This window comes from Tachypleus tridentatus, chromosome 8 (assembly GCF_004210375.1).
Source record: "Tachypleus tridentatus isolate NWPU-2018 chromosome 8, ASM421037v1, whole genome shotgun sequence".
NCBI lineage: Eukaryota > Metazoa > Arthropoda > Merostomata > Xiphosura > Limulidae > Tachypleus > Tachypleus tridentatus.
The window spans coordinates 152,365,537-152,385,972 of NC_134832.1; the positions used below are offsets into that span (position 1 = coordinate 152,365,537).

Here is a 20,436-nt window from a genome sequence, read left to right on the forward strand (position 1 = left end):
TTCGAGCCACGCCAAGCTTGCCCAAAACATTTTACCCGCACCTATCGCTCAGTCCACACCCCCGCTAAAATCTGCTGTGAACGTTCTCGTTTTTTCTTTTCCTTTTGTTGTTTTTCTAAATATTCTGATTAAATAAGCCACCATGGGGTCAAAGAAGGATGATGAAAGCAGCAAACCAAAAATAAAAGTTGTTAGATCCACAATAGAGGTGAAAAAAGATCTCATAGCAAAGTATGAGAGTGGTGCTCGCGTGTCTGATCTTGCTACACAGTTTGGTATGTTGAAGCCTACAGTCTGCACCACACTGAAAAATAAAGAGGTCATCAAAGGAGCTGATGTTGCAAAAGGAGTGATAGTGCTTATGAAGCAAAGATCACAAACAATGGAAGAGATAGAAAAACTGTTGTTGATTAGGGTAAATGAAAAACAGCTGGTGATAGCATTTCTGAGACCATCATTTGTGAGAAAGCAAAGCAGTTGCATGCTGACCTCCTGAAAAACATCCCTGAAACGAGTGCTGATACAAGTGATGTTTTTAAGGCTAGTAGGGGGGTGGTTTGAAAAATTTAGGAAGAGCTGTGGCATACATAGTGTGGTGAGACATGGGAAGGGTGTCAGTTCTAACAAATACTCTGCTGATAAATTTGTTAGGGAATTTAAGGACTATGTTGAAGCTAAGGTTTTATTCCCCAACTAGTGTGTAACTGTAATGAGACAGGCCTCTTTAGAAGGAAAATGCCAAAGAGGACCTACATCACCAAGAAGGAAAAGTAACTGCCAGGACACAAGCCAGTGAAGGACAGGCTAACTCTATTGTTATGTAGTAATGCAAGTGTGGACTTAAAACTTAAGCGTTTGCTTGCGTACCATTCTAAGAACCCGAGGGTTTTTAAGAAAAATAATGTCCTAAAAAGTAAACTAAATGTCATGTGGAAGGCTAATAGTAAAGCATGGGTAACCAGGCAATGTTTTATGGAGTGGGTCCATGAAATGTTTGCCCCAAGTGTAAAGAATTACCTGACGGAAAAACAGTTGCCACTCAAGGCCCTTCTTGTGATGGACAATTCACCTGCTCACCCTCCAGGTTTGGAGGACGGGTTGGAGGAGGAGTACAGTTGCATTATGGTGAAGCTCTGGTTCCCTAACACGACTCCTCTCTTTCAGCTCATGGACCAGCAGGTCATATCGAACTTTAAGAAATTCTACACCAAAGCACTGTTTCAAAGGTGCTTTGAAGTGACCTCTGACACAGAGTTAACCCTCAGAGAGTTCTGGAAAAATCACTTTAATATCCTTCATTGCTTGAGAATCATAGACAAAGCCTGGAGGGAAGTGTCTTTGAGGACCATAAACTCAGCCTGGAAGAAATTGTGGCCAGACTCAGTAGCAGATTGAGACTTTGAAGGCTTTGAGGCCGAGTCTGTTGTCGAGGATATTGTCTCACTAGGCAAGTGTATGGGCTTGAAAGTGAGTGGTTATGATGTGGGGTAGTTGGTGGAAGACCACAACACTAAGCTCACCACGGAAGAACTCCAAGACCTTCAGAAGGAGCAGCAACAGAAGACAACTGAGGAAGTGTCGCCAGATGAGGAGGAGGATGTTCCTAGTTCACTAATCAAGGAAATGTGTAAAAAATGGGGAGAGTTACAAAGTTTTGTGGGAAAACTTTCACCCTAACAAAGCTGTAGCAAACCGCAGCATAAACCTTTTCAATGACAATGTCATGTCTTACTTTATACAGTTATAACTCTTACAGTTATAGTTACAGGATATCGACAGTAACATGTTCGTTGTTACTGTTCAATATCGACAGTAACATGTTCGTTGTTACTGCTCAATTGAATTTCTATTACTGATAGCTCCACTTTGTAGAGAAGCATAATGCTTCTGTTTTCAACATTCTTATTTATTCTGTCTTTCCTTATTGTTGAATAAGTTGGTATTTTAAATCTCTTGTTATTGTATATTAGAGTTTCGCTTACCATTATAATGTGGGGGTTAGTTTCTTGTATTAAGTCTTCAATCTCATGTTTCTTGGAAGCTATTGCACCTTGGATGTTGATATACACTACTGTGAACATTGTGCTGTAAGCATGTATCCAGTTAGTGTTGATATTATGTAGGGTGATGTTGATATATACTACTGTGAACATTGTGCTGTGAGCATGTATCCAGTAAGTGTTGATGTTATGTAGGGTATGTGTGGTGTGATGTTGATATATACTACAGTGAACATTGTGCTGTGAGCATGTAACCAGTTAGTGTTGATATTATGTAGGGTATGTGTGGTGTGATGTTGATATATGTGTGTAGGGTGTGATGTTGATATATACTACTGTGAACATGTATCCAGTAAGTGTTGATATAATGTAGGGTATGTGTGATGTTGATATATACTACTGTGAACATTGTGCTGTGAGCATGTAACCAGTAAGTGTTGTTATTATATAGGGTATGTGTGGTGTGATGTTGATATATACTACCGTGAACATTGTGCTGTGAGCATGTAACCAGTAAGTGTTGATATTATGTAGAGTATGTGTAGTGTGATGTTGATATATACGACCGTGAACATTGTGCTGTGAGCATGTAACCAGTTAGTGTTGTTATTATGTAGGTATGTAAGATGTGATGTTGACATATACTACTGTGAACATTGTGTTGTGAGCATGTAACGAATAAGTGTTGTTATTATATAGGGTATGTGTGGTGTGATGTTGATATATACTACTGTGAACATTGTGCTGTGAGCATGTAACCAGTAAGTGTTGATATTATGTAGGGTATGTGTGGTGTGATGTTGATATATACTACTGTGAACATTGTGCTGTGAGAATGTATCCAGTTAGTGTTGATATTATGCAGAGTATGTGTGGTGTGATGTTGATATATACGACCGTGAACATTGTGCTGTGAACATATAACCAGTAAGTGTTGATATTATGTAGGGTAAATGTGGTGTGATGTGTTTTCTGGAGAAATTAATCAGTAATTCGAAGCAGTTAGTTGTTTGGATTTGTGTATTCTGTTACAAATTCTGTAATTATGTTTTTCATTATGGTTGTGAAAAGGCTTGTTTTATTTGATGTGTTAATATTTGTTTCTTGTATGGTGGAGCTGTTTTCTTGTGGATTTTATGTTTGCGTAAAGGTGTTCTTATCCTCAATGACTACACTTACAAATTATATCCTAACTCAAGCATGCCGCCTGATCTTCACGCCTCCACATAGACTGCATTTTAAAGAAGTAGCAAAAACAAATTAATAAATGTGTTTCTTTTGAATAAACCTATTTGTAAAAAGTATGTGATTTGAAAACAATTAATAATTATAGATTTGTTTTTCATTTTCAAACTGTGATACATGCATGTACACACAAAAAGTTTAAAATTTCGGTAGCTTCAGAAGTTTTCACGCAAAGATGTTGTTGTTTTGAATTAGCACAAAGCCACACAATGGACTATCAGCGTTTTGCCAACCACAGGTATCGACACCCGGTTTTTAACGTGGTTAGTCCAGAGACATACCGCTAAGCCACTGGGAGGCAAAATCTATATTCCCCAGGTGAGGCTCGAACTCACAACCCCGGCATATCCCACAAGTACTGTCTTATAAGTACCGTGCGCTAACCAATTGCGCCACTGGGGATTTGCGTGAGTATTCCTAATCAAATAAATTTCTACGCGTAGCCGCCCATAATTTTGAAATGATAGACTTGAGTTTGTTCATTTGATTTCTGAATTTCGTAAAGAGGTACACGAGGACTATTTGAGCTAGCCTTCCCTAAGTGTAAGATTACAAAGAAGCCAGCTAGTCATCACCACCCATCGCCGACTCTTGGACTACTCAGGATACGAATGGAATTCTAGTCCGCGACTTGCACAGCATGCGAAGAGCGCACTAATCACCTATTCATGCCAGGTCAATAGATTAAAGCGAAGATAGTTAATTAATAGTATACCGATGTCACTTTTTTAAAATTAGTGTTGTTTTAAAAAGTGATGTGTTTTGATTGAAATTAGATACGAAACTGTGTGGGGATCGGAAATTGGACGACTCCTTCTCATGACCTTTCTAATGTCTTACTTAATCACGTTGTCAAGTTTGGTGCTCTTTTATCAAGAAATGTGGATACGTTTAATGAACAGATGCACACATATAGTGACGTTTATTTACATAGAAGATGAAGGTTCCAACTCACCCCATCATGACTTTCCTCAAGTGATCGAACGTCACCGTGTCAAGTTTTGTGTTTATTGATCAAGAAATGGAGAAACGTGGAAGGAAAAGTTATTCAATGATAGTCATTGTTTCACTCGACAATAGTACAGTGGTACCTCGGTTCTCAGTACAGTGGTACCTCGGTTTTCGAACAACTCCCTTCTCGAAAAATTCGGTTTGAGGAAAACATGTCTCGGTTGTCGAACCAAGCTGTCGTGGCCCGAACCCCGGAAATAACCCAATTGATGACCCGAACGACCCTTCGACCATTTTCGGGCCACGCCAAGCTTGCCCAAAACATTTTACCCGCACCTATCGCTCAGTCCACAGCCCCGCTGAAATCTGCTGTGAACGTTCTCGTTTTTCTTTTCCTTTTGTTGTTTTCTAAATATTCTGATTAAATAAGCCACCATGGGGTCAAAGAAGGATGATGAAAGCAGCAAACCAAAAATAAAAGTTGTTAGATCTACAATAGAGGTGAAAAAAGATCTCATAGCAAAGTATGAGAGTGGTGCTCGCGTGTCTGATCTTGCTTCACAGTTTGGTATGTTGAAGCCTACAGTCTGCACCACACTGAAAAATAAAGAGGTCATCAAAGGAGCTGATGTTGCAAAAGGAGTGATAGTGCTTATGAAGCAAAGATCACAAACAATGGAAGAGATAGAAAAACTGTTGTTGATTAGGGTAAATGAAAAACAGCTGGTGATAGCATTTCTGAGACCATCATTTGTGAGAAAGCAAAGCAGTTGCATGCTGACCTCCTGAAAAACATCCCTGAAACGAGTGCTGATACAAGTGATGTTTTTAAGGCTAGTAGGGGGTGGTTTGAAAAATTTAGGAAGAGCTGTGGCATACATAGTGTGGTGAGACATGGGAAGGGTGTCAGTTCTAACAAAGACTCTGCTGATAAATTTGTTAGGGAATTTAAGGACTATGTAGAAGCTGAGGGTTTTATTCCCCAACTAGTGTGTAACTGTAATGAGACAGGCCTCTTTGAAGGAAAATGCCAAAGAGGACCTACATCACCAAGAAGGAAAAGTAACTGCCAGGACACAAGCCAGTGAAGGACAGGCTAACTCTATTGTTATGTAGTAATGCAAGTGTGGACTTAAAACTTAAGGGTTTACTTGCGTACCATTCTAAGAACCCGAGGGTTTTTAAGAAAAATAATGTACTAAAAAGTAAACTAAATGTCATGTGGAAGGCTAATAGTAAAGCATGGGTAACCAGGCAATGTTTTATGGAGTGGGTCCATGAAATGTTTGCCCCAAGTGTAAAGAATTACCTGACGGAAAAACAGTTGCCACTCAAGGCCCTTCTTGTGATGGACAATTCACCTGCTCACCCTCCAGGTTTGGAGGACGGGTTGGAGGAGGAGTACAGTTGCATTATGGTGAAGCTCTGGTTCCCTAACACGACTCCTCTCTTTCAGCTCATGGACCAGCAGGTCATATCGAACTTTAAGAAACTCTACACCAAAGCACTGTTTCAAAGGTGCTTTGAAGTGACCTCTGATACAGAGTTAACCCTCAGAGAGTTCTGGAAAAATCACTTTAATATCCTCCATTGCTTGAGAATCATAGAAAAAGCCTGGAGGGAAGTGTCTTTGAGGACCATAAACTCAGCCTGGAAGAAATTGTGGCCAGACTCAGTAGCAGATTGAGACTTTGAAGGCTTTGAGGCCGAGTCTGTTGTCGAGGATATTGTCTCACTAGGCAAGTGTATGGGCTTGAAAGTGAGTGGTTATGATGTGGGGTAGTTGGTGGAAGACCACAACACTAAGCTCACCACGGAAGAACTCCAAGACCTTCAGAAGGAGCAGCAACAGAAGACAACTGAGGAAGTGTCGTCAGATGAGGAGGAGGATGTTCGTAGTTCACTAATCAAGGAAATGTGTGGAAAATGGGGAGAGTTACAAAGTTTTGTGGGAAAACTTTCACCCTAACAAAGCTGTAGCAAACCGCAGCATAAACCTTTTCAATGACAATGTCATGTCTTACTTTATACAGTTATAACTCTTACAGTTATAGTTACAGGATATCGACAGTAACATGTTCGTTGTTACTGTTCAATATCGACAGTAACATGTTCGTTGTTACTGCTCAATTGTATTTCTATTACTGATAGCTCCACTTTGTAGAGAAGCATAATGCTTCTGTTTTCAACATTCTTATTTATTCTGTCTTTCCTTATTGTTGAATAAGTTGGTATTTTAAATCTCTTGTTATTGTATATTAGAGTTTCGCTTACTATTATAATGTGGGGGTTAGTTTCTTGTATTAAGTCTTCAATCTCATGTTTCTTGGAAGCTACTGCACCTTGGATGTTGATATACACTACTGTGAACATTGTGCTGTAAGCATGTATCCAGTTAGTGTTGATATTATGTAGGGTGATGTTGATATATACTACTGTGAACATTGTGCTGTGAGCATGTATCCAGTAAGTGTTGATGTTATGTAGGGTATGTGTGGTGTGATGTTGATATATACTACTGTGAACATTGTGCTGTGAGCATGTAACCAGTTAGTGTTGATATTATGTAGGGTATGTGTGGTGTGATGTTGATATATACTACTGTGAACATGTATCCAGTAAGTGTTGATATAATGTAGGGTATGTGTGATGTTGATATATACTACTGTGAACATTGTGCTGTGAGCATGTAACCAGAAAGTGTTGTTATTATGTAGGGTATGTGTGGTGTGATGTTGATATATACTACTGTGAACATTGTGCTGTGAGCATGTAACCAGTAAGTGTTGTTATTATATAGGGTATGTGTGGTGTGATGTTGATATATACTACTGTGAACATTGTGCTGTGAGCATGTAACCAGTAAGTGTTGATATTATGTAGAGTATGTGTGGTGTGATGTTGATATATACTACCGTGAACATTGTGCTGTGAGCATGTAACCAGTAAGTGTTGATATTATGTAGAGTATGTGTAGTGTGATGTTGATATATACGACCGTGAACATTGTGCTGTGAGCATGTAACCAGTAAGTGTTGTTATTATGTAGGTATGTAAGATGTGATGTTGACATATACTACTGTGAACATTGTGTTGTGAGCATGTAACTAATAAGTGTTGATATTATATAGGGTATGTGTGGTGTGATGTTGATATATACTACTGTGAACATTGTGCTGTGAGCATGTAACCAGTAAGTGTTGATATTATGTAAGGTATGTGTGGTGTGATGTTGATATATACTACTGTGAACATTGTGCTGTGAGCATGTATCCAGTTAGTGTTGATATTATGCAGAGTATGTGTGGTGTGATGTTGATATATACGACCGTGAACATTGTGCTGTGAACATATAACCAGTAAGTGTTGATATTATGTAGGGTAAATGCGGTGTGATGTGTTTTCTGGAGAAATTAATCAGTAATTCGAAGCAGTTAGTTGTTTGGATTTGTGTATTCTGTTACAAATTCTGTAATTATGTTTTTCATTATGGTTGTGAAAAGGCTTGTTTTATTTGATGTGTTAATATTTGTTTCTTGTATGGTGGAGCTGTTTTCTTGTGGATTTTATGTTTGCGTAAAGGTGTTCTTATCCTCAATGACAACACTTACAAATTATATCCTAACTCAAGCATGCCGCCTGATCTTCACGCCTCCACATAGACTGCATTTTAAAGAAGTAGCAAAAACAAATTAATAAATGTGTTTCTTTTGAATAAACCTATTTGTAAAAAGTATGTGATTTGAAAACAATTAATATTTATAGATTTGTTTTTCATTTTCAAACTGTGATACATGCATGTACACACAAAAAGTTTAAAATTTCGTTAGCTTCAGAAGTTTTCACGCAAAGATGTTGTTGTTTTGAATTAGCACAAAGCCACACAATGGACTATCAGCGTTTAGCCAACCACGGGTATCGACACCCGGTTTTTAACGTGGTTAGTCCAGAGACATACCGCTAAGCCACTGGGAGGCAAAATCTATATTCCCCAGGTGAGGATCGAACTCACAACGCCGGCATATCCCACAAGTACTGTATTATAAGTACCGTGCGCTAACCAATTGCGCCACTGTGGATTTGCGTGAGCGTTCCTAATCAAATAAATTTCTACGCGTAGCCGCCCATAATTTTGAAATGATAGACTTGAGTTTGTTTATTTGATTTCTGAATTTCGTAAAGAGGTACACGAGGACTATTTGAGCTAGCCTTCCCTAAGTGTAAGATTACAAAGAAGCCAGCTAGTCATCACCACCCATCGCCGACTCTTGGACTACTCAGGATACGAATGGAATTCTAGTCCGCGACTTGCACAGCATGCGAAGAGCGCACTAATCACCTATTCATGCCAGGTCAATAGATTAAAGCGAAGATAGTTAATTAATAGTATACCGATGTCACTTTTTTAAAATTAGTGTTGTTTTAAAAAGTAATGTGTTTTGATTGAAATTAGATACGAAACTGTGTGGGGATCGGAAATTGGACGACTCCTTCTCATGACCTTTCTAATGTCTTACTTAATCACGTTGTCAAGTTTGGTGCTCTTTTATCAAGAAATGTGGATACGTTTAATGAACAGATGCACACATATAGTGACGTTTATTTACATAGAAGATGAAGGTTCCAACTCACCCCATCATGACTTTCCTCAAGTGATCGAACGTCACCGTGTCAAGTTTTGTGTTTATTGATCAAGAAATGGAGAAACGTGGAAGGAAAAGTTATTCAATGATAGTCATTGTTTCACTCGACAATAGTACAGTGGTACCTCGGTTCTCAGTACAGTGGTACCTCGGTTTTCGAACAACTCCCTTCTCGAAAAATTCGGTTTGAGGAAAACATGTCTCGGTTGTCGAACCAAGCTGTCGTGGCCCGAACCCGGAAATAACCCAATTGATGACCCGAACGACCCTTCGACCATTTTCGGGCCACGCCAAGCTTGCCCAAAACATTTTACCCGCACCTATCGCTCAGTCCACAGCCCCGCTGAAATCTGCTGTGAACGTTCTCGTTTTTCTTTTCCTTTTGTTGTTTTCTAAATATTCTGATTAAATAAGCCACCATGGGGTCAAAGAAGGATGATGAAAGCAGCAAACCAAAAATAAAAGTTGTTAGATCTACAATAGAGGTGAAAAAAGATCTCATAGCAAAGTATGAGAGTGGTGCTCGCGTGTCTGATCTTGCTTCACAGTTTGGTATGTTGAAGCCTACAGTCTGCACCACACTGAAAAATAAAGAGGTCATCAAAGGAGCTGATGTTGCAAAAGGAGTGATAGTGCTTATGAAGCAAAGATCACAAACAATGGAAGAGATAGAAAAACTGTTGTTGATTAGGGTAAATGAAAAAACAGCTGGTGATAGCATTTCTGAGACCATCATTTGTGAGAAAGCAAAGCAGTTGCATGCTGACCTCCTGAAAAACATCCCTGAAACGAGTGCTGATACAAGTGATGTTTTTAAGGCTAGTAGGGGGTGGTTTGAAAAATTTAGGAAGAGCTGTGGCATACATAGTGTGGTGAGACATGGGAAGGGTGTCAGTTCTAACAAAGACTCTGCTGATAAATTTGTTAGGGAATTTAAGGACTATGTAGAAGCTGAGGGTTTTATTCCCCAACTAGTGTGTAACTGTAATGAGACAGGCCTCTTTTGAAGGAAAATGCCAAAGAGGACCTACATCACCAAGAAGGAAAAGTAACTGCCAGGACACAAGCCAGTGAAGGACAGGCTAACTCTATTGTTATGTAGTAATGCAAGTGTGGACTTAAAACTTAAGGGTTTACTTGCGTACCATTCTAAGAACCCGAGGGTTTTTTAAGAAAAATAATGTACTAAAAAGTAAACTAAATGTCATGTGGAAGGCTAATAGTAAAGCATGGGTAACCAGGCAATGTTTTATGGAGTGGGTCCATGAAATGTTTGCCCCAAGTGTAAAGAATTACCTGACGGAAAAACAGTTGCCACTCAAGGCCCTTCTTGTGATGGACAATTCACCTGCTCACCCTCCAGGTTTGGAGGACGGGTTGGAGGAGGAGTACAGTTGCATTATGGTGAAGCTCTGGTTCCCTAACACGACTCCTCTCTTTCAGCTCATGGACCAGCAGGTCATATCGAACTTTAAGAAACTCTACACCAAAGCACTGTTTCAAAGGTGCTTTGAAGTGACCTCTGATACAGAGTTAACCCTCAGAGAGTTCTGGAAAAATCACTTTAATATCCTCCATTGCTTGAGAATCATAGAAAAAGCCTGGAGGGAAGTGTCTTTGAGGACCATAAACTCAGCCTGGAAGAAATTGTGGCCAGACTCAGTAGCAGATTGAGACTTTGAAGGCTTTGAGGCCGAGTCTGTTGTCGAGGATATTGTCTCACTAGGCAAGTGTATGGGCTTGAAAGTGAGTGGTTATGATGTGGGGTAGTTGGTGGAAGACCACAACACTAAGCTCACCACGGAAGAACTCCAAGACCTTCAGAAGGAGCAGCAACAGAAGACAACTGAGGAAGTGTCGTCAGATGAGGAGGAGGATGTTCCTAGTTCACTAATCAAGGAAATGTGTGGAAAATGGGGAGAGTTACAAAGTTTTGTGGGAAAACTTTCACCCTAACAAAGCTGTAGCAAACCGCAGCATAAACCTTTTCAATGACAATGTCATGTCTTACTTTATACAGTTATAACTCTTACAGTTATAGTTACAGGATATCGACAGTAACATGTTCGTTGTTACTGTTCAATATCGACAGTAACATGTTCGTTGTTACTGCTCAATTGTATTTCTATTACTGATAGCTCCACTTTGTAGAGAAGCATAATGCTTCTGTTTTCAACATTCTTATTTATTCTGTCTTTCCTTATTGTTGAATAAGTTGGTATTTTAAATCTCTTGTTATTGTATATTAGAGTTTCGCTTACTATTATAATGTGGGGGTTAGTTTCTTGTATTAAGTCTTCAATCTCATGTTTCTTGGAAGCTACTGCACCTTGGATGTTGATATACTCTACTGTGAACATTGTGCTGTAAGCATGTATCCAGTTAGTGTTGATATTATGTAGGGTGATGTTGATATATACTACTGTGAACATTGTGCTGTGAGCATGTATCCAGTAAGTGTTGATGTTATGTAGGGTATGTGTGGTGTGATGTTGATATATACTACTGTGAACATTGTGCTGTGAGCATGTAACCAGTTAGTGTTGATATTATGTAGGGTATGTGTGGTGTGATGTTGATATATACTACTGTGAACATGTATCCAGTAAGTGTTGATATAATGTAGGGTATGTGTGATGTTGATATATACTACTGTGAACATTGTGCTGTGAGCATGTAACCAGAAAGTGTTGTTATTATGTAGGGTATGTGTGGTGTGATGTTGATATATACTACTGTGAACATTGTGCTGTGAGCATGTAACCAGTAAGTGTTGTTATTATATAGGGTATGTGTGGTGTGATGTTGATATATACTACTGTGAACATTGTGCTGTGAGCATGTAACCAGTAAGTGTTGATATTATGTAGAGTATGTGTGGTGTGATGTTGATATATACTACCGTGAACATTGTGCTGTGAGCATGTAACCAGTAAGTGTTGATATTATGTAGAGTATGTGTAGTGTGATGTTGATATATACGACCGTGAACATTGTGCTGTGAGCATGTAACCAGTAAGTGTTGTTATTATGTAGGTATGTAAGATGTGATGTTGACATATACTACTGTGAACATTGTGTTGTGAGCATGTAACTAATAAGTGTTGATATTATATAGGGTATGTGTGGTGTGATGTTGATATATACTACTGTGAACATTGTGCTGTGAGCATGTAACCAGTAAGTGTTGATATTATGTAAGGTATGTGTGGTGTGATGTTGATATATACTACTGTGAACATTGTGCTGTGAGCATGTATCCAGTTAGTGTTGATATTATGCAGAGTATGTGTGGTGTGATGTTGATATATACGACCGTGAACATTGTGCTGTGAACATATAACCAGTAAGTGTTGATATTATGTAGGGTAAATGCGGTGTGATGTGTTTTCTGGAGAAATTAATCAGTAATTCGAAGCAGTTAGTTGTTTGGATTTGTGTATTCTGTTACAAATTCTGTAATTATGTTTTTCATTATGGTTGTGAAAAGGCTTGTTTTATTTGATGTGTTAATATTTGTTTCTTGTATGGTGGAGCTGTTTTCTTGTGGATTTTATGTTTGCGTAAAGGTGTTCTTATCCTCAATGACTACACTTACAAATTATATCCTAACTCAAGCATGCCGCCTGATCTTCACGCCTCCACATAGACTGCATTTTAAAGAAGTAGCAAAAACAAATTAATAAATGTGTTTCTTTTGAATAAACCTATTTGTAAAAAGTATGTGATTTGAAAACAATTAATAATTATAGATTTGTTTTTCATTTTCAAACTGTGATACATGCATGTACACACAAAAAGTTTAAAATTTCGTTAGCTTCAGAAGTTTTCACGCAAAGATGTTGTTGTTTTGAATTAGCACAAAGCCACACAATGGACTATCAGCGTTTTGCCAACCACGGTTGTCGACACCCGGTTTTTAACGTGGTTAGTCCAGAGACATACCGCTAAGCCACTGGGAGGCAAAATCTATATTCCCCAGGTGAGGATCGAACTCACAACCCCGGCATATCCCACAAGTACTGTATTATAAGTACCGTGCGCTAACCAATTGCGCCACTGGGGATTTGCGTGAGTATTCCTAATCAAATAAATTTCTACGCGTAGCCGCCCATAATTTTGAAATGATAGACTTGAGTTTGTTTATTTGATTTCTGAATTTCGTAAAGAGGTACACGAGGACTATTTGAGCTAGCCTTCCCTAAGTGTAAGATTACAAAGAAGCCAGCTAGTCATCACCACCCATCGCCGACTCTTGGACTACTCAGGATACGAATGGAATTCTAGTCCGCGACTTGCACAGCATGCGAAGAGCGCACTAATCACCTATTCATGCCAGGTCAATAGATTAAAGCGAAGATAGTTAATTAATAGTATACCGATGTCACTTTTTTAAAATTAGTGTTGTTTTAAAAAGTAATGTGTTTTGATTGAAATTAGATACGAAACTGTGTGGGGATCGGAAATTGGACGACTCCTTCTCATGACCTTTCTAATGTCTTACTTAATCACGTTGTCAAGTTTGGTGCTCTTTTATCAAGAAATGTGGATACGTTTAATGAACAGATGCACACATATAGTGACGTTTATTTACATAGAAGATGAAGGTTCCAACTCACCCCATCATGACTTTCCTCAAGTGATCGAACGTCACCGTGTCAAGTTTTGTGTTTATTGATCAAGAAATGGAGAAACGTGGAAGGAAAAGTTATTCAATGATAGTCATTGTTTCACTCGACAATAGTACAGTGGTACCTCGGTTCTCAGTACAGTGGTACCTCGGTTTTCGAACAACTCCCTTCTCGAAAAATTCGGTTTGAGGAAAACATGTCTCGGTTGTCGAACCAAGCTGTCGTGGCCCGAACCCCGGAAATAACCCAATTGATGACCCGAACGACCCTTCGACCATTTTCGGGCCACGCCAAGCTTGCCCAAAACATTTTACCCGCACCTATCGCTCAGTCCACAGCCCCGCTGAAATCTGCTGTGAACGTTCTCGTTTTTCTTTTCCTTTTGTTGTTTTTCTAAATATTCTGATTAAATAAGCCACCATGGGGTCAAAGAAGGATGATGAAAGCAGCAAACCAAAAATAAAAGTTGTTAGATCTACAATAGAGGTGAAAAAAGATCTCATAGCAAAGTATGAGAGTGGTGCTCGCGTGTCTGATCTTGCTTCACAGTTTGGTATGTTGAAGCCTACAGTCTGCACCACACTGAAAAATAAAGAGGTCATCAAAGGAGCTGATGTTGCAAAAGGAGTGATAGTGCTTATGAAGCAAAGATCACAAACAATGGAAGAGATAGAAAAACTGTTGTTGATTAGGGTAAATGAAAAACAGCTGGTGATAGCATTTCTGAGACCATCATTTGTGAGAAAGCAAAGCAGTTGCATGCTGACCTCCTGAAAAACATCCCTGAAACGAGTGCTGATACAAGTGATGTTTTTAAGGCTAGTAGGGGGTGGTTTGAAAAATTTAGGAAGAGCTGTGGCATACATAGTGTGGTGAGACATGGGAAGGGTGTCAGTTCTAACAAAGACTCTGCTGATAAATTTGTTAGGGAATTTAAGGACTATGTAGAAGCTGAGGGTTTTATTCCCCAACTAGTGTGTAACTGTAATGAGACAGGCCTCTTTTGAAGGAAAATGCCAAAGAGGACCTACATCACCAAGAAGGAAAAGTAACTGCCAGGACACAAGCCAGTGAAGGACAGGCTAACTCTATTGTTATGTAGTAATGCAAGTGTGGACTTAAAACTTAAGGGTTTACTTGCGTACCATTCTAAGAACCCGAGGGTTTTTAAGAAAAATAATGTACTAAAAAGTAAACTAAATGTCATGTGGAAGGCTAATAGTAAAGCATGGGTAACCAGGCAATGTTTTATGGAGTGGGTCCATGAAATGTTTGCCCCAAGTGTAAAGAATTACCTGACGGAAAAACAGTTGCCACTCAAGGCCCTTCTTGTGATGGACAATTCACCTGCTCACCCTCCAGGTTTGGAGGACGGGTTGGAGGAGGAGTACAGTTGCATTATGGTGAAGCTCTGGTTCCCTAACACGACTCCTCTCTTTCAGCTCATGGACCAGCAGGTCATATCGAACTTTAAGAAACTCTACACCAAAGCACTGTTTCAAAGGTGCTTTGAAGTGACCTCTGATACAGAGTTAACCCTCAGAGAGTTCTGGAAAAATCACTTTAATATCCTCCATTGCTTGAGAATCATAGAAAAAGCCTGGAGGGAAGTGTCTTTGAGGACCATAAACTCAGCCTGGAAGAAATTGTGGCCAGACTCAGTAGCAGATTGAGACTTTGAAGGCTTTGAGGCCGAGTCTGTTGTCGAGGATATTGTCTCACTAGGCAAGTGTATGGGCTTGAAAGTGAGTGGTTATGATGTGGGGTAGTTGGTGGAAGACCACAACACTAAGCTCACCACGGAAGAACTCCAAGACCTTCAGAAGGAGCAGCAACAGAAGACAACTGAGGAAGTGTCGTCAGATGAGGAGGAGGATGTTCCTAGTTCACTAATCAAGGAAATGTGTGGAAAATGGGAGAGTTACAAAGTTTTGTGGGAAAACTTTCACCCTAACAAAGCTGTAGCAAACCGCAGCATAAACCTTTTCAATGACAATGTCATGTCTTACTTTATACAGTTATAACTCTTACAGTTATAGTTACAGGATATCGACAGTAACATGTTCGTTGTTACTGTTCAATATCGACAGTAACATGTTCGTTGTTACTGCTCAATTGTATTTCTATTACTGATAGCTCCACTTTGTAGAGAAGCATAATGCTTCTGTTTTCAACATTCTTATTTATTCTGTCTTTCCTTATTGTTGAATAAGTTGGTATTTTAAATCTCTTGTTATTGTATATTAGAGTTTCGCTTACTATTATAATGTGGGGGTTAGTTTCTTGTATTAAGTCTTCAATCTCATGTTTCTTGGAAGCTACTGCACCTTGGATGTTGATATACACTACTGTGAACATTGTGCTGTAAGCATGTATCCAGTTAGTGTTGATATTATGTAGGGTGATGTTGATATATACTACTGTGAACATTGTGCTGTGAGCATGTATCCAGTAAGTGTTGATGTTATGTAGGGTATGTGTGGTGTGATGTTGATATATACTACTGTGAACATTGTGCTGTGAGCATGTAACCAGTTAGTGTTGATATTATGTAGGGTATGTGTGGTGTGATGTTGATATATACTACTGTGAACATGTATCCAGTAAGTGTTGATATAATGTAGGGTATGTGTGATGTTGATATATACTACTGTGAACATTGTGCTGTGAGCATGTAACCAGAAAGTGTTGTTATTATGTAGGGTATGTGTGGTGTGATGTTGATATATACTACTGTGAACATTGTGCTGTGAGCATGTAACCAGTAAGTGTTGTTATTATATAGGGTATGTGTGGTGTGATGTTGATATATACTACTGTGAACATTGTGCTGTGAGCATGTAACCAGTAAGTGTTGATATTATGTAGAGTATGTGTGGTGTGATGTTGATATATACTACCGTGAACATTGTGCTGTGAGCATGTAACCAGTAAGTGTTGATATTATGTAGAGTATGTGTAGTGTGATGTTGATATATACGACCGTGAACATTGTGCTGTGAGCATGTAACCAGTAAGTGTTGTTATTATGTAGGGTATGTAAGGTGTGATGTTGACATATACTACTGTGAACATTGTGTTGTGAGCATGTAACCAATAAGTGTTGTTATTATATAGGGTATGTGTGGTGTGATGTTGATATATACTACTGTGAACATTGTGCTGTGAGCATGTAACCAGTAAGTGTTGATATTATGTAAGGTATGTGTGGTGTGATGTTGATATATACTACTGTGAACATTGTGCTGTGAGCATGTATCCAGTTAGTGTTGATATTATGCAGAGTATGTGTGGTGTGATGTTGATATATACGACCGTGAACATTGTGCTGTGAACATATAACCAGTAAGTGTTGATATTATGTAGGGTAAATGCGGTGTGATGTGTTTTCTGGAGAAATTAATCAGTAATTCGAAGCAGTTAGTTGTTTGGATTTGTGTATTCTGTTACAAATTCTGTAATTATGTTTTTTCATTATGGTTGTGAAAAGGCTTGTTTTATTTGATGTGTTAATATTTGTTTCTTGTATGGTGGAGCTGTTTTCTTGTGGATTTTATGTTTGCGTAAAGGTGTTCTTATCCTCAATGACTACACTTACAAATTATATCCTAACTCAAGCATGCCGCCTGATCTTCACGCCTCCACATAGACTGCATTTTAAAGAAGTAGCAAAAACAAATTAATAAATGTGTTTCTTTTGAATAAACCTATTTGTAAAAAGTATGTGATTTGAAAACAATTAATAATTATAGATTTGTTTTTCATTTTCAAACTGTGATACATGCATGTACACACAAAAAGTTTAAAATTTCGTTAGCTTCAGAAGTTTTCACGCAAAGATGTTGTTGTTTTGAATTAGCACAAAGCCACACAATGGACTATCAGCGTTTTGCCAACCACGGTTGTCGACACCCGGTTTTTAACGTGGTTAGTCCAGAGACATACCGCTAAGCCACTGGGAGGCAAAATCTATATTCCCCAGGTGAGGATCGAACTCACAACCCCGGCATATCCCACAAGTACTGTATTATAAGTACCGTGCGCTAACCAATTGCGCCACTGGGGATTTGCGTGAGTATTCCTAATCAAATAAATTTCTACGCGTAGCCGCCCATAATTTTGAAATGATAGACTTGAGTTTGTTTATTTGATTTCTGAATTTCGTAAAGAGGTACACGAGGACTATTTGAGCTAGCCTTCCCTAAGTGTAAGATTACAAAGAAGCCAGCTAGTCATCACCACCCATCGCCGACTCTTGGACTACTCAGGATACGAATGGAATTCTAGTCCGCGACTTGCACAGCATGCGAAGAGCGCATTAATCACCTATTCATGCCAGGTCAATAGATTAAAGCGAAGATAGTTAATTAATAGTATACCGATGTCACTTTTTTAAAATTAGTGTTGTTTTAAAAAGTAATGTGTTTTGATTGAAATTAGATACGAAACTGTGTGGGGATCGGAAATTGGACGACTCCTTCTCATGACCTTTCTAATGTCTTACTTAATCACGTTGTCAAGTTTGGTGCTCTTTTATCAAGAAATGTGGATACGTTTAATGAACAGATGCACACATATAGTGACGTTTATTTACATAGAAGATGAAGGTTCCAACTCACCCCATCATGACTTTCCTCAAGTGATCGTACGTCACCGTGTCAAGTTTTGTGTTTATTGATCAAGAAATGGAGAAACGTGGAAGGAAAAGTTATTCAATGATAGTTATTGTTTCACTCGACAATAGTACAGTGGTACCTCGGTTCTCAGTACAGTGGTACCTCGGTTTTCGAACAACTCCCTTCTCGAAAAATTAGGTTTGAGGAAAACATGTCTCGGTTGTCGAACCAAGCTGTCGTGGCCCGAACCCCGAAATAACCCAATTGATGACCCGAACGACCCTTCGACCATTTTCGGGCCACGCCAAGCTTGCCCAAAACATTTTACCCGCACCTATCGCTCAGTCCACAGCCCCGCTGAAATCTGCTGTGAACGTTCTCGTTTTTCTTTTCCTTTTGTTGTTTTTCTAAATATTCTGATTAAATAAGCCACCATGGGGTCAAAGAAGGATGATGAAAGCAGCAAACCAAAAATAAAAGTTGTTAGATCCACAATAGAGGTGAAAAAAGATCTCATAGCAAAGTATGAGAGTGGTGCTCGCGTGTCTGATCTTGCTACACAGTTTGGTATGTTGAAGCCTACAGTCTGCACCACACTGAAAAATAAAGAGGTCATCAAAGGAGCTGATGTTGCAAAAGGAGTGATAGTGCTTATGAAGCAAAGATCACAAACAATGGAAGAGATAGAAAAACTGTTGTTGATTAGGGTAAATGAAAAACAGCTGGTGATAGCATTTCTGAGACCATCATTTGTGAGAAAGCAAAGCAGTTGCATGCTGACCTCCTGAAAAACATCCCTGAAACGAGTGCTGATACAAGTGATGTTTTTAAGGCTAGTAGGGGGTGGTTTGAAAAATTTAGGAAGAGCTGTGGCATACATAGTGTGGTGAGACATGGGAAGGGTGTCAGTTCTAACAAAGACTCTGCTGATAAATTTGTTAGGGAATTTAAGGACTATGTAGAAGCTGAGGGTTTTATTCCCCAACTAGTGTGTAACTGTAATGAGACAGGCCTCTTTTGAAGGAAAATGCCAAAGAGGACCTACATCACCAAGAAGGAAAAGTAACTGCCAGGACACAAGCCAGTGAAGGACAGGCTAACTCTATTGTTATGTAGTAATGCAAGTGTGGACTTAAAACTTAAGGGTTTACTTGCGTACCATTCTAAGAACCCGAGGGTTTTTAAGAAAAATAATGTACTAAAAAGTAAACTAAATGTCATGTGGAAGGCTAATAGTAAAGCATGGGTAACCAGGCAATGTTTTATGGAGTGGGTCCATGAAATGTTTGCCCCAAGTGTAAAGAATTACCTGACGGAAAACAGTTGCCACTCAAGGCCCTTCTTGTGATGGACAATTCACCTGCTCACCCTCCAGGTTTGGAGGACGGGTTGGAGGAGGAGTACAGTTGCATTATGGTGAAGCTCTGGTTCCCTAACACGACTCCTCTCTTTCAGCTCATGGACCAGCAGGTCATATCGAACTTTAAGAAACTCTACACCAAAGCACTGTTTCAAAGGTGCTTTGAAGTGACCTCTGATACAGAGTTAACCCTCAGAGAGTTCTGGAAAAATCACTTTAATATCCTCCATTGCTTGAGAATCATAGACAAAGCCTGGAGGGAAGTGTCTTTGAGGACCATAAACTCAGCCTGGAAGAAATTGTGGCCAGACTCAGTAGCAGATTGAGACTTTGAAGGCTTTGAGGCCGAGTCTGTTGTCGAGGATATTGTCTCACTAGGCAAGTGTATGGGCTTGAAAGTGAGTGGTTATGATGTGGGGTAGTTGGTGGAAGACCACAACACTAAGCTCACCACGGAAGAACTCCAAGACCTTCAGAAGGAGCAGCAACAGAAGACAACTGAGGAAGTGTCGTCAGATGAGGAGGAGGATGTTCCTAGTTCACTAATCAAGGAAATGTGTGGAAAATGGGGAGAGTTACAAAGTTTTGTGGGAAAACTTTCACCCTAACAAAGCTGTAGCAAACCGCAGCATAAACCTTTTCAATGACAATGTCATGTCTTACTTTATACAGTTATAACTCTTACAGTTATAGTTACAGGATATCGACAGTAACATGTTCGTTGTTACTGCTCAATTGAATTTCTATTACTGATAGCTCCACTTTGTAGAGAAGCATAATGCTTCTGTTTTCAACATTCTTATTTATTCTGTCTTTCCTTATTGTTGAATAAGTTGGTATTTTAAATCTCTTGTTATTGTATATTAGAGTTTCGCTTACTATTATAATGTGGGGGTTAGTTTCTTGTATTAAGTCTTCAATCTCATGTTTCTTGGAAGCTATTGCACCTTGGATGTTGATATACACTACTGTGAACATTGTGCTGTAAGC

The 20,436-nt window shown here is 39.2% G+C and overlaps 4 non-coding genes across 4 annotated transcripts; all 4 read right to left on the reverse strand.

Annotated features, from left to right (window-relative positions):
* Positions 1 to 3,555: 3,555 nt before the first annotated feature.
* On the reverse strand, positions 3,556 to 3,647 carry TRNAI-UAU (transfer RNA isoleucine (anticodon UAU)). Its single transcript is given in 2 exon segments — positions 3,556 to 3,591; positions 3,610 to 3,647. It is a non-coding gene; the product is annotated as a tRNA-Ile (tRNA).
* Positions 3,648 to 8,183: 4,536 nt separating this feature from the next.
* Positions 8,184 to 8,275, reverse strand: TRNAI-UAU (transfer RNA isoleucine (anticodon UAU)). The gene is given in 2 exon segments: positions 8,184 to 8,219; positions 8,238 to 8,275. It is a non-coding gene; the product is annotated as a tRNA-Ile (tRNA).
* A 4,538-nt stretch (positions 8,276 to 12,813) lies between these two features.
* Positions 12,814 to 12,905, reverse strand: TRNAI-UAU (transfer RNA isoleucine (anticodon UAU)). The gene is given in 2 exon segments: positions 12,814 to 12,849; positions 12,868 to 12,905. It is a non-coding gene; the product is annotated as a tRNA-Ile (tRNA).
* Positions 12,906 to 17,444: 4,539 nt separating this feature from the next.
* Positions 17,445 to 17,536, reverse strand: TRNAI-UAU (transfer RNA isoleucine (anticodon UAU)). Its single transcript is given in 2 exon segments — positions 17,445 to 17,480; positions 17,499 to 17,536. It is a non-coding gene; the product is annotated as a tRNA-Ile (tRNA).
* Positions 17,537 to 20,436: the final 2,900 nt, after the last annotated feature.